Here is an 11,730-nt window from a genome sequence, read left to right as displayed (position 1 = left end):
CAACTGGAAACTGTGGAAGTGACCTACTATATATTCAAGGTTCCTGCTCAATATTCAGGATCCTAGACCTATTCCTTTTATTGTTCCAGGTGGCTTGCTGTGAATTTGTAGTTATTTATTTTTATTTTATTTGTAAGACAAAGGTCTTACAGGAAATACTTTTTTTTTAAAGACTCAGAATAATTAAAAGAACACTGTATAGACCTAAAAATAACAAATCAATATGTTTCTGAAACAAATTACTTGGAAAATAATTTATTCTCTTCCTTACTAGCCAGGACCTGAGTTCAGGACTCTAGATTTCCCCTACTATAGCTGGTGATGTTACACCTAAAGGAAAGGTAAGGAAGACACACAAATGATCTGATCTTCAGAGATGTTGAGCACGCACCACAATAATTGAATTGAGTGGGAAAAGAAGCTAGTGTGCTGAATTGGAAGTTGACATAGGAGCGGGAGGCCAGGAGAGAACCCTCTTCTGTTTGTGAAAATAGTAAGTTCTTGGATGAAAGGTTTGGTTTGGTGTCTGTATGTAAGACTGTGTGTGTGTGCGTGTATTTATGTATACACATACACACCCATTTCCTCCTTTGTTAACTATATTAGATACACAGCCAAGTTTAGAGCAGAATTGAAACCTATTCTCTCTGTACAACCTCTTTTGAATGCAGCTGAAAAACAAGGAATTTTATCTGAAGAAATACTGCAGCCTTACTGATGATTTCTCTCCTCCAAACCTGCTTGCTGCAGTTTTAATGCTTCGTCATTTCTCTCACCCTTTTAAACAATGCAGTTTTTCACCAAGGCTATGCTTTTCCTGTTACGTTGGGGGTAAAAATTTCCAAAACTTTCCTATAACTTTGGAGCTTACACCCCATTTTCAAATGTGACTTTAAATGATGTAGGAGCAGAAGTCGCTTCTTAAAATGGGAAGTAAGCTCCAAAGTTGCTTACATGCTTTTGGATACTTTTACCCTTCCTCTACTGGACAATCGCTTTTAAAATTAGCTGCTGCTGTCTGATAGGACTTTGCTATGGAAGATTTTAGAGGGGCTTGGTAACAATTCCTGAATCTACAGGGTGTAAACCATATTCCTTGAAAGCATAGCAAAAACGTACTGCTGATTAGCAGGTCTTCCATTTCATTCAGTACCCGATGTAGTATAAATATTAAGATATTTGTTTTGGTGGGGATTAACTGAAGCATGGCTGTATCACTAGGTAAATACTAGCTCCTATTCAGGAGTGACTTAAACAATGGGCATTGACTGCACAACGTACAGTTCAGTGGAAAGTAACTTACATGTGTATGGAGTGGGTGTAAAATGTGACCACGGTGTAAGAGCAGAGAATTCTGACTTACACCCCAAATGTACTTTTAAAAACTGGAACTGTTAATTGACAGGCTGTTACCTTCTCGGTTAGTGGGATGAAGGTTTTGTGGGTATGTTTTACAAGTTTCTGAACTCTGTACCCAAATTCTATTCTAGCGGTTGTTCACATCTCTATCTCCTCACTTTTCATAGCATTCTCTTGATATATTTTTCAATTTGATCTTGGGACTGTTTAAAATAATTGCTAATGGGTGAGCAATTTTGCTGGAGAAAAAGCATAAATACGGCTACATCATTTCTGAGATAAAACTCTCTCGGTTTGTCAGCTGCATTCAAAAGAGAAGTTGCACAGAAAGAATAGCTTTTAGTTCAGCCCTGAACTTGGCAAGTGTCTCTTAAAATATATATAATATGACTAGGAAGGGGGGGAATAGGTATATGCGCGTGTACATGCAAGGTCCATTCTGTATTTAAATATGAACTAATGGCTCATTTAGAGTTTTACATAAGCTACACAACACTCTGTCCTCCGATTCTATGCCCCAGTGCAGCATACGTTTGCCTTTAGTGCTGACTCTCTGGTACTGGTACACAGAGTCCAGGATTCAAGGGGATGATAGTGTGGTAGGCATTGCAGATAGTAAAGAGACATGTTGGCTGTGATTTGTGGTTATAGCATTGTATCCTGGCCTGTGGCACAGCCAGGCCACACCTGGAAAAGGAGGACCAGATCTTGTGTGAATGTGTTTTTATTATGGTGTCTACTCTAGACAGAAAGAAGCCTCATACGGATCCTTCTGCTGTCTATGATTTGCTGGTGGCTGGTGTCCAGGCCTGGGACCTGACTGGTGACTGTGTTCCTTGTGAGCTGCTGCTCATCGGAGAGACCGCCTTCCCAGTGCTGGTGAACCCTCAGGGGCAGGTCCTGATCGCTACCTCGCAGTATGGGAAGGGCTGGATAGTGCTGGTAGCTCACAAGGGATACCTGGGGAAGACCAAGATGGCTCAGTTCCTTCAAAATGCTGTCACCTGGCTCAGTATCTTCCCCCCCCAAGCAGTGGTGGGGGGTCCACAACAACTTCAATCTCCATGAGAGAGCTCTCCGTAGGTCTGGCACTAGAATGCAGCCCTGCTCTGCAGTCACTTCCTCACTCGGCATTTATTGTACAGATGGCTATGATGATACACAGATGAGGGACCTAATCCAGTTTGTAAAGAAAGGTGGGAGGTTGCTCACTAGGCATCAGGCTTGGCCTTGGGCCTATGAGCACAGCCCAGAGAGAGCGCTGTTTGATTTCCCTGGGACCGTGTCACCCGTGCAGCTGGCATGTACTTCACAGTCAGATATGCTGAGACAGGGATCTTTGACATCTCAGGAACGGTGTCAGTGATTCCTCTGATCACTCCATGAGTATCAGAACCATTCTATACCTGTTTAAAGGTATCACTAAAAGTACTGTAAAATATTATGTAGCCTCTCCATAATGAAGGTGTCAGTCTGCTTCCATTATAAAGCTCTTTGTTAACATCCTTATAACTTCAAGATGGAAAATCTGTTTGGCCTGAAAAATACTGTACAGTCACTGAAGGCAATAAATAAATTTTTAAAAATTCCAGTTTGAAGGAAATTGGTGAAACTCTTTCTTAATAACAAGTCATCAAAAATTACCTCAATTTGAGTTTACTTTTCCCCTCTAGCTCAAAAATAGCTGGCTAGCGCCCCTTTAAAATTTTCCATAGTTAGTTCTCCTTAAAGATTCACCTGCTAACTATATTTGGGAAAAAATACATTGCAATTACACAATGTAGTTGTACATTTTTGATGGGATAATATAGGGGGTCCAGTCCTGCTCCCACTGATTTTTGCTGTTGACTGCAATGAGAGTAAGATTGGGCAGCATGCGCCTTGTTTTCAGAGGACTTCTGAAAAACAGGCTCAAGATAGGTAAGCATGTGTGAGAGAGAGAGAGAGTGAGCAAGCACAGTTGCAGTTTATTGCACATAAGGAACCTTCCACCGGTGGCAGTTAACAGAGATATTCTTATAGCACAAGTGCTAGAAACATTTTGTTTCTTGTCGCTGTAGGACCAGGGTTTGAGTTCAGACTCTGTGTGGTTTATTAATGGAGACATGATGGCCTCAACAGCGAAGCTTCTGCCTGAGGTCCCATTCTATGGGCTGGTCTTCACTACAGGGAGATTGACACTGCTGCAATCGATGCCACGGGCATCAATTTAGCAGGTCTAGTGAAGACCCGCTAAATTGATGGCAGAGCGCTCTCTGGGGTGAAGAATTTAAAAAGTTCTCATGCTTGGAAAACCATATGTGATTATCTGCCATTGAAACAAGTGAAGACTAGAGACTCTAAGTGACTTGACAAAAGTTGCATAGGAAACTTGTGGCTGAAACAAAACTCATCTTTTCAGTTTTTTTTGCAGTAGCATTGCAATTCACACTTCTGTGTTTGTGCTCCACAAATATTTTTATAAAGATCACATTTTAAAACATGTAATTCTGGGAATATAACTCAGCCAATTTTACTGCTATGCTTCAAAGCAATGTGTGTTCAGATATCTGAAGAGCTGAACTGCTTAGTGAAAAGCATATCTCCTCACCTCTCTCATTCCTTTTATCTCTGCTACCATGTCAGTCATTTGCATCTCACCAACTGTTCCCCACATATGGCCATTTCATATAACAGAAGGTAAAGGGCAAGAATGAATGACATGTAACAGCCACATCATGATGATGCACAGTAAAGAGTTTAAAAAAAAAAAGCAGGCTTTGGTTTTTCATAAATGGAAAAAAATAGACCAGATTTGCTGGGGGGAAAAGGAATGGATATTTTGGGTGGAATGAGAGAAGGGCCAGCTTGGTGCTGGGTGTGGCTAAGAAAGAGGAAGGATTTAGGTGCACACTCTTTTCAAACATCTCCAGCAGAACTGAGGACTGCTCAGAAGGGCATTACCTTGTCAGGGCTGAACTGACAGGCTTAGGCAGCCAGGTGATTCTGATTGAAGGATATTTTGATCCTACTGTGGGCAGGGTGGGTGAACCAGACTCATGTCTCAGCTCAGATGATTCTATGCTAGTGTTGGCATTTCGCCTGATGGCAACCTCTCTTGGTTTTGCAGACATGGGCTAGATCTCTGCAGGCACTTAAAGCTTCTCTTAAGAGGGGTGTGTCTGAACTAAACGTAGTGATGGGTGGTGCACCCTCTCATTTGCTCGTCCATGGGGCTCTGGCCTTCCCTCTTGGCATGGATGGCTCCTACTGGTGTTTTCTTGCGGTGGCTCACTACATCCAGGGCCCCGTGGTAGTAGCTATGCATGAGAGCCAAACTTATGTGCTGCAGCTGATGCCATTCCTTCTCAATGCCTTTATGTGACTAGGTGCTGAGAAGAAAGGGAGAATTAGCCCAACCTAAAGAGCCTCCATGACCTGCTAACTCAGCAGAAGATGGTGTCAGAGATCTCAGCTCTGACTGACAATCTGAGCATTTACTGTTGCCAGTCCTAGAGTGACAGAGGCCAAGAAGATCCATGAGTTTGTGGCAGAGAGAGGGGGGCCTGCTGATTGGAGGTCAGGCTTATTGGTGGGCTTCCCAAAATAGTTACCAGAATGCTATCGCTGAATATCCTGGCAACAAAATCCTCAACCAGTTTGGAATCAGCATCTTGGGGCAATACATGGAGGTAGGTAAATACCCAGTATTACAACTGGCAGAGAAGCCACAATGTTACCACTTCTGCAGGGCGCTCTCTCAATTCCAGCAGCACCTAGCCAGGGCTGGCTCCAGAAACTGGGGCAGGACTGCCTGGAATTCCTCCAAATCTCCATCAGTGGTGGCCCCACATATTCCTCACTCCACAGTATCCTGTACACGACACTGCACAGCAATGGGATCCCACCTGTGTGCAAGGAATGCAGAGTCCCAAACAGGTCCAAGGAGGCAGTGTTCCTGTGTCTGGCCACAGAGCTGTGCCAAACCCTGCCAGACTGTGCTAGGCTAACATCCTGTGAACTCCCCACTATCCCTCACATCACTGTGGAAGTCAACGGCATAAACCCAGGGGAAAGAAGCTCTCCATTCACTACCACCCACAGGTGGTATCCTCTGTAGAACATGCAAAAGAATAGCACTGCTTTCCATGAGCCTGATAAGACCACACCTAGAATATTGCTTGGTGTTCATAGAATCATATGTAAGGTTAAGATTTTGTCAGTTACTTTTAGTAAAAGTCAGGGACAGGTTGCAGGCAACAAACAAAAATTCACAGAAGCCTGTGACCTGTCTGTGACACTTAGAACTCCCCCCGCCCTTTTTTTTTTTTTTTTTAACTTCAGGGGGTGGGGACTAACCACTCAGCCCCCTACTGCCTGTGATGGCTGCTGACAGCTGTGGGGACTGCAGCGGCGGCTCGGAGCTCCAGGGCTGAAGCAGCAAAGGTCATGGAGATCTGTGACTTTCACAGAATCCGTGACCTCCATGACAAAATCTTATCCTTAACCATAAGTTCAATATACAATGGCTATTGGGTTAGGTGTCGTCCATTTTCTTCCGTCCATCCCTTTCAGAAGCCAGGGTAAACTTTCCCCTACAATCCTGTAGGGGAAATACATTTCTAAGAAGTGCCAATTGCTTGAGTCATTTAGTATTGGACTGGGAAAAGCAATGGAGAACAGGACTAAGACGTGCCCCTGTGGCGATATGCAAGCACAGCATTGAAGATCTGGAGATGTCTGTCTCTCTCTCTCTCTCTCTCTCTCTCTCTGGGGTGGCCTCATTTACATCATAGTGCCAAAGGGCAGCCAGTTGGGTAACGTGCCTATCACTGTGAAAGGGGTTATGGGGGCTCCTTTCTTCAGGCTTGGTAAGTACACGGATAAATGCACTGCACGTCTTTCACTAGACAATGTTGCTACAGCTCCTGATTTTGAAGACCTAAACAAAAGCAGACCTCTAAGTATCAGTGACTCCACTTGGAACAGTTCTCAGTCAGCTGTTCAATGCTTGCAAGTGCTTTTTTTTTCCTCATCTTTCACCTTTGCTGCCACCAAGTGGCAGCATCATGTTTCTCATTTAACATTAATATTAATTTTGGGGAAGCATAGTCTATATTCTTCCTTGTCCTTTGTGTGTTACTTTCAGTCTTGTTCTTTGTCCGTCAGAGAATGAAAAATTTGAAAGCAAACAGAGTAGAGAAAGAAGTGGGAATATTTTGATAGCTGAAGGTGCTTCCTGTACATCTTTAGGAAGAGGGTAAAGGAGGGTATGTCTACACTGGCAGAGTTACAGTGCTGGCAGGTCCAGTGCCACTCAGAGCGCTGAAGGGAAACCGCTTTTGTGTGTTCACTGTCTGTCAGCTACCTGCGCAATAGCATGTTCACACTTGCAGCAGCATTCAGAGTGGTGCACTCTGGGCAGCTATCCCACAGAGCATCTCTTCCTCATCAGCCGCTAAGAGTTGTGGGAAGGCGGAGGGGGTTGTGGGGCATCCTGGGTCCTGTCCCAATGCCCCATGATGTATTGCTTCACATCCCAGCAATCCCTGTGCTTCTGTCCGCATTTGGCACCATCTTTCAGCAGTTTGTGTACTGCGCGCTCTGCCTCTTCAGTCTGCAGGAATGGATCCCGCACTGTTGACCAATATGCTGCTTGCTCATGACTAACACATCACAAGTGGCAGTGGAGTTATTCCTTAAACCACAAAGGCAAGAGGAGTGCGACACTGATCTTGACACGCGTAGTAGCTTCGATATGAGATTGCTTGTGGCATTCACAAAGGTGCTGACCACAGTGAAACGCTGCTTTTGGGCTCGGGAAACGAGCACTGAGTGGTGGGATCACAGCGTGATGCACGTCTGGGATGATGAGCCATGGCTGCAGAACTTTCGGATGAGACAAGCCACATTCATGGGACTGTGTGATGAGCTCACCCCAGCCCTGTGGCGTAAGGACACGAGAAGGAGAGCTGCCCTGACATTGGAGAAGCGCATGGCGATTGCGCTGTGGAAGCTGGCTATTCCAGACTGCTACAGATCACTCGCTAACCAGTTCAAAGTGGGAAAGTCGACCATTGGACTCATGTTGATGGAAGTGTGCAGAGCCATTAATCACATCCTACTCTGAAAGACCATGACTTTGGGCAACGTGCATGACACTGTGGATGGCTTTGCACAAATGGGCTTCCCTAACTGCAGAGGGGCGATAGATGGCATGCATATTCCAATTCTGGCACCGGACCACCTAGCCACCGAGTACATTAATAGAAAGGGGTATTTCTCAATGGTTCTCCAGGCACTTTTGGATCACCGTGAGCATTTCACGGACATTGACACATGCTGGTCCGGAAAGGTGCATGATGCATACATCTTTCGGAACACTGGCCTGTTCAGGAAGCTGTAAGCAGGGACTTTCTTCCCGGACCAGCCGATCACTGTAGGGAAAGTCGAAATGCCTGTTGTGAGCCTGGGAGACCCTGCCTACTCCTTAATGCCATGGCTTATGAAGCCATACACTGGGCACCTTGACAGCAGCAAGGAGCGGTTCAACAACAGGCTGAGCAAGTGCTGAATGACTGAGTGTGCTTTTGGCCATTTAAAGGCCCACTGGTGCTGTCTATATGGGAGGATGGACCCGGCCAATCACAATATTCCTATGCTTATAGCCGTGTGCTGGTCGCTCCATAATATTTGTGAAGGAAAGGGTGAAAGCTTCACTCAGGGTTGGACTGCTGAGGCTCAGTGCCTGGAGGCTGAGTTTGAACAGCCAGAGTCCAGGGCTATTAGAGAGGTGCAGCCTGGGGTCATAAGGATCAGGGATGCCTGGAGGCAGCAATTTGAAGCTGAAAGCCACTAATATTTCTTGCTATGCTCAAGAGTGCAGAGCTTGTAATGCTAGGAGGTGACTGTGATTGGTGCAGATGATGCACTATGACGGTGTAAGAAAACTGCCTGTTCCTTTGCAGAGCTTTGTTTGCTTTCAATTAATGGAATAAAGATTGCTTTCCAATCAAAACAATTACTTTATTAAAAAACAACAACCGGTGGGGAGAGACAAAAACACATCAGCACTCCCATTGATGTGGACAGGAGCCATGTGTGCATGGAAAGTGTATTTAAGGCCTTATCTACACTAGACAATTAAGTTGACCTACGTTAGGTCGACGTACCACCCCCATAGTAATTACTGTGTTTTTTCATGTTCACACTGCCCTTCTGCCACTGATGTGCATCCTCACCAGGAGCACTTGCACCAACTTAAGTAGGGCAGCGTAGGGGGCTGAGAGCCCGGGTTCTCAGTGCCAGGAGCCGGGCTCCCCCTTGGGATCTCTGCACCGTGCTGACGGGCGATATAAGTAATGCAGTGTCTACACAGACGCTGCATTGCACTAACTACATCAACCTAAGTGCTTCACCTCTCATGGAGGTGGCGTTATTAGGTCAGTGTAGTGGGGAACTTTATAGCGGTGGCAGCAATGCTGTAGTGTAGACACTTACTTATTTAAACTACAATACAATGGATGGAGAATGGGAGTGGGGAGCACTGGAGGAAATCCTCACTCCCCCCCCCCCCGTCTAATAATAATGTAGCTAGGATTGACCCTTTACTTCTAATTATTTAGTCAACAAATATATGCAGGCATGTTATCAGTGTTACATCATAGGCAACTGAAGAACAAGTGAGGGTTGGGTACTCGGACTCATACTTTATACTGCCTCTGACCATCCCCAGAAAGGTCAGTAGCAAACAGTTCATGGAGCACATTTTGATAGGAAATGTTTTCAGTCCAAAAATTTGGACCATTTCTCATCACTAAAGCACCATAAGCATTTATAAGGCCATACTGTCCTTTACAATAACGCTCCTTTACACCACTCTGGTAAGGTAAAGGAGCCTTAAAATTTTTACATCTGTTTTATACTCCTGGGGGAATTCACTAAGAATAAAGGGAACAATTCACTTAGCAGGCAGGCTGCTACAGTCTCCTCTGCCTGAGGGAACAGAGCCTGCCCCATGCCTACCTCCTCAGAAACGCCCCAAAACCCTGCCCCTCCATGCTGAGTGTGCCACAACAGTGAGCATAAGAGGGACAGAATGTATGTGTGTCTCTCTCTCTCATGCCTACCACACCATCAGGCAGTGATTTATGTCTCTACTAGCTGCCTTAGGTGCCCAAACCGACCTGTCTGCGCTGCTGGGGAGTGGGCGCATGACCACTCTTGTGGCTTCCCTTTGCTTCCCTGTCAGAAGTCATTTTTCTGCGGGTAAGCAAAGAAATCTGCAGGGGCCATGAATTATGCGCACATGCAGTAATGCAGAATTCCCCCAGGAGTAATAATGGGATTCTGAGGGAAGGGGGAAGGGATTGCTTCCCACATGGCTACATTGATTTCCACTCCACCCCTCTTTCAACACTTTGAGTCATGGAATGCCCAGCTGAGTGCTCCATTCAGTAAATTCATTGGTCTAGCAACAGGTGGAAAAGCAGAGACCTCGCCCAACTGAGTACTGAACTGCAGCTAGATGAGAATCCGTCCACTGTATGGCTTATTTATTATGGGCCTAAGGCCATTTAGAGGATGCTATAGTCACATATATTTGAGCAACTCTGACACATTGTTTAATAGAAGGCAATGGTGGCACACACACACCAATCAGCACATTAAAATATGCAAGCTAAAGTGTGTTTCCACTCTGGAAGGTGACTCATTTGAAAATGGAACCTTCTTACTTCACACACGTACTGCTAGAGCATATCTATTCACTTTGGTGAGAAAACTGTTCACTCCTGTTAGCTAGATTGGTTCTGCAGAACTAAGAGAACACTAGCTGTTTCCTATACTTTCTTGTGCATCATAAATAGAATGGTTTGACTCTCTTACACACACAGAAATCCACTGAAAACAATGGTGTTGCACAGATGTTAGTGGGGGCCTAGTTCAGTCTGCAAAGCCTTTATTACTGCTGATATGCAAACAGTTAAGAACCCAGGTGTGTCCCAGATTTCAGGCTGAATTTTCAGGGCTGGCTTTTGAAATAAACCTCATCTTAGTTGTAAACTGAGCATGCCTGATTTGGAAACTTGTGGGTCACATGAACTACAGAGACCCAAGATAACATTTTGAGAGTCACTTTTCAGAGTAGAACAATTTTCAAGGTCCCTCCTGACCATTTAAGTCTGAACACTGAAGCATATTTTCAATAGCTTTCCCCCCAAGATGACCGTTACCAAAGAACTAGGTACTCGGAGATGTGGTAACCATTAATGTTCATGAGGTGTAAGTGTAAGCTTGATCATGAATGTTCAGGAGGTGGGATGAGGTGCAATGTCTTTGGTTAACCTTAATTTAGGGGCATAGGCTACAGCTTTAATGCTGCTCCTTGTTGCTCCCTAGCTGCAGGAAGCCCTTGGCTGGGAACCCTTCATTCAGCTCTTCTGAGACTACCAGAAAATGTCTAACATCCCAATGGACAACCCTTCCAAGATGAACCTATGGGCAGAGAAGTTTTCTCAGCAAGTGAAGAAGAATTTGGCCCCTTTCTTTAGGACATGGGGATGGCCTATTAAGGTGGAAGTTTCCAAGAAACTGGAATCTCTGCCCAACTGGGATAAGAACCCAATGAAAAAGATGACTTAGTCATGAGAAATATTAGCTGTAATGTTCTAAAGATCTTTGAGAGTTTTATGTCTCCTATAATATAGGAATATTATAAATATAATAAAACTGTATTAGACTCTCCAGGGTGTAAATGTACTATCCGTTTCAGACTTAGATACTGTAGTGATGGGTATGGTTTATAAGGACCTAGAGAGAGGTATTTCCTGGATCTGCTTTCTTGGTCATGTGAGACAAATATCTGTCGTGCACCTGAATTTCCTTCTGAATATGCTGATTCCTTTCTCTTTAAGGAAGAAAACCCAGGTCATCATGGTGGCATTTAGTGACTGGCCTGAACTGGGGATTGAACACACCTTCAGTAGGTACAATCCTCGCTCCCAGCTTCCTGATGTATGGTGAGCATATATATGGGGAAATTGAGGGGACACCTCCATCAGGGCTCCAGTGCATGGTTACATGTTTGTCCTGGAAACAGGACACATGTGCAAACAGGGTAACCCCTTTGCATTTTTATGGAAGGAAACCCATTGTATGTACATGACTCCTGCACCAGAGATAAGAGACTGGAAAGAAGCAGTGAGAGAGGGATAGGGTTGTGGCCGAGACCAGGTCCGCTTGAGAGAGGGACAGCAGTAGTGTTGGCTCTGTGACTGCATTTGGGTGGGAGGGGGACTGGAAGAAAGTTATGGGTTTTGTACATCTGCCAGTGTTCAGGGCGGATGCTCAGCTTGTAAACTGTTATAGTTTTTAGGAAGAATGACTGACTGA

General features: G+C 44.9%; 2 pseudogenes; both read left to right on the top strand.

Moving 5' to 3' along the window:
• Positions 1-2,088: 2,088 nt before the first annotated feature.
• Positions 2,089-2,745, top strand: LOC140908451 (TRPM8 channel-associated factor 1 pseudogene; annotated as a pseudogene).
• Positions 2,746-4,537: 1,792 nt separating this feature from the next.
• On the top strand, positions 4,538-10,782 carry LOC140908407 (TRPM8 channel-associated factor 2 pseudogene; annotated as a pseudogene).
• Positions 10,783-11,730: the final 948 nt, after the last annotated feature.

This window comes from Lepidochelys kempii, chromosome 1 (assembly GCF_965140285.1).
Source record: "Lepidochelys kempii isolate rLepKem1 chromosome 1, rLepKem1.hap1, whole genome shotgun sequence".
Taxonomy (NCBI): Eukaryota; Metazoa; Chordata; order Testudines; family Cheloniidae; genus Lepidochelys; species Lepidochelys kempii.
The sequence above is the reverse complement of the archived record's forward strand: the minus strand, read 5'-3'. Positions and strand labels throughout refer to the sequence as shown.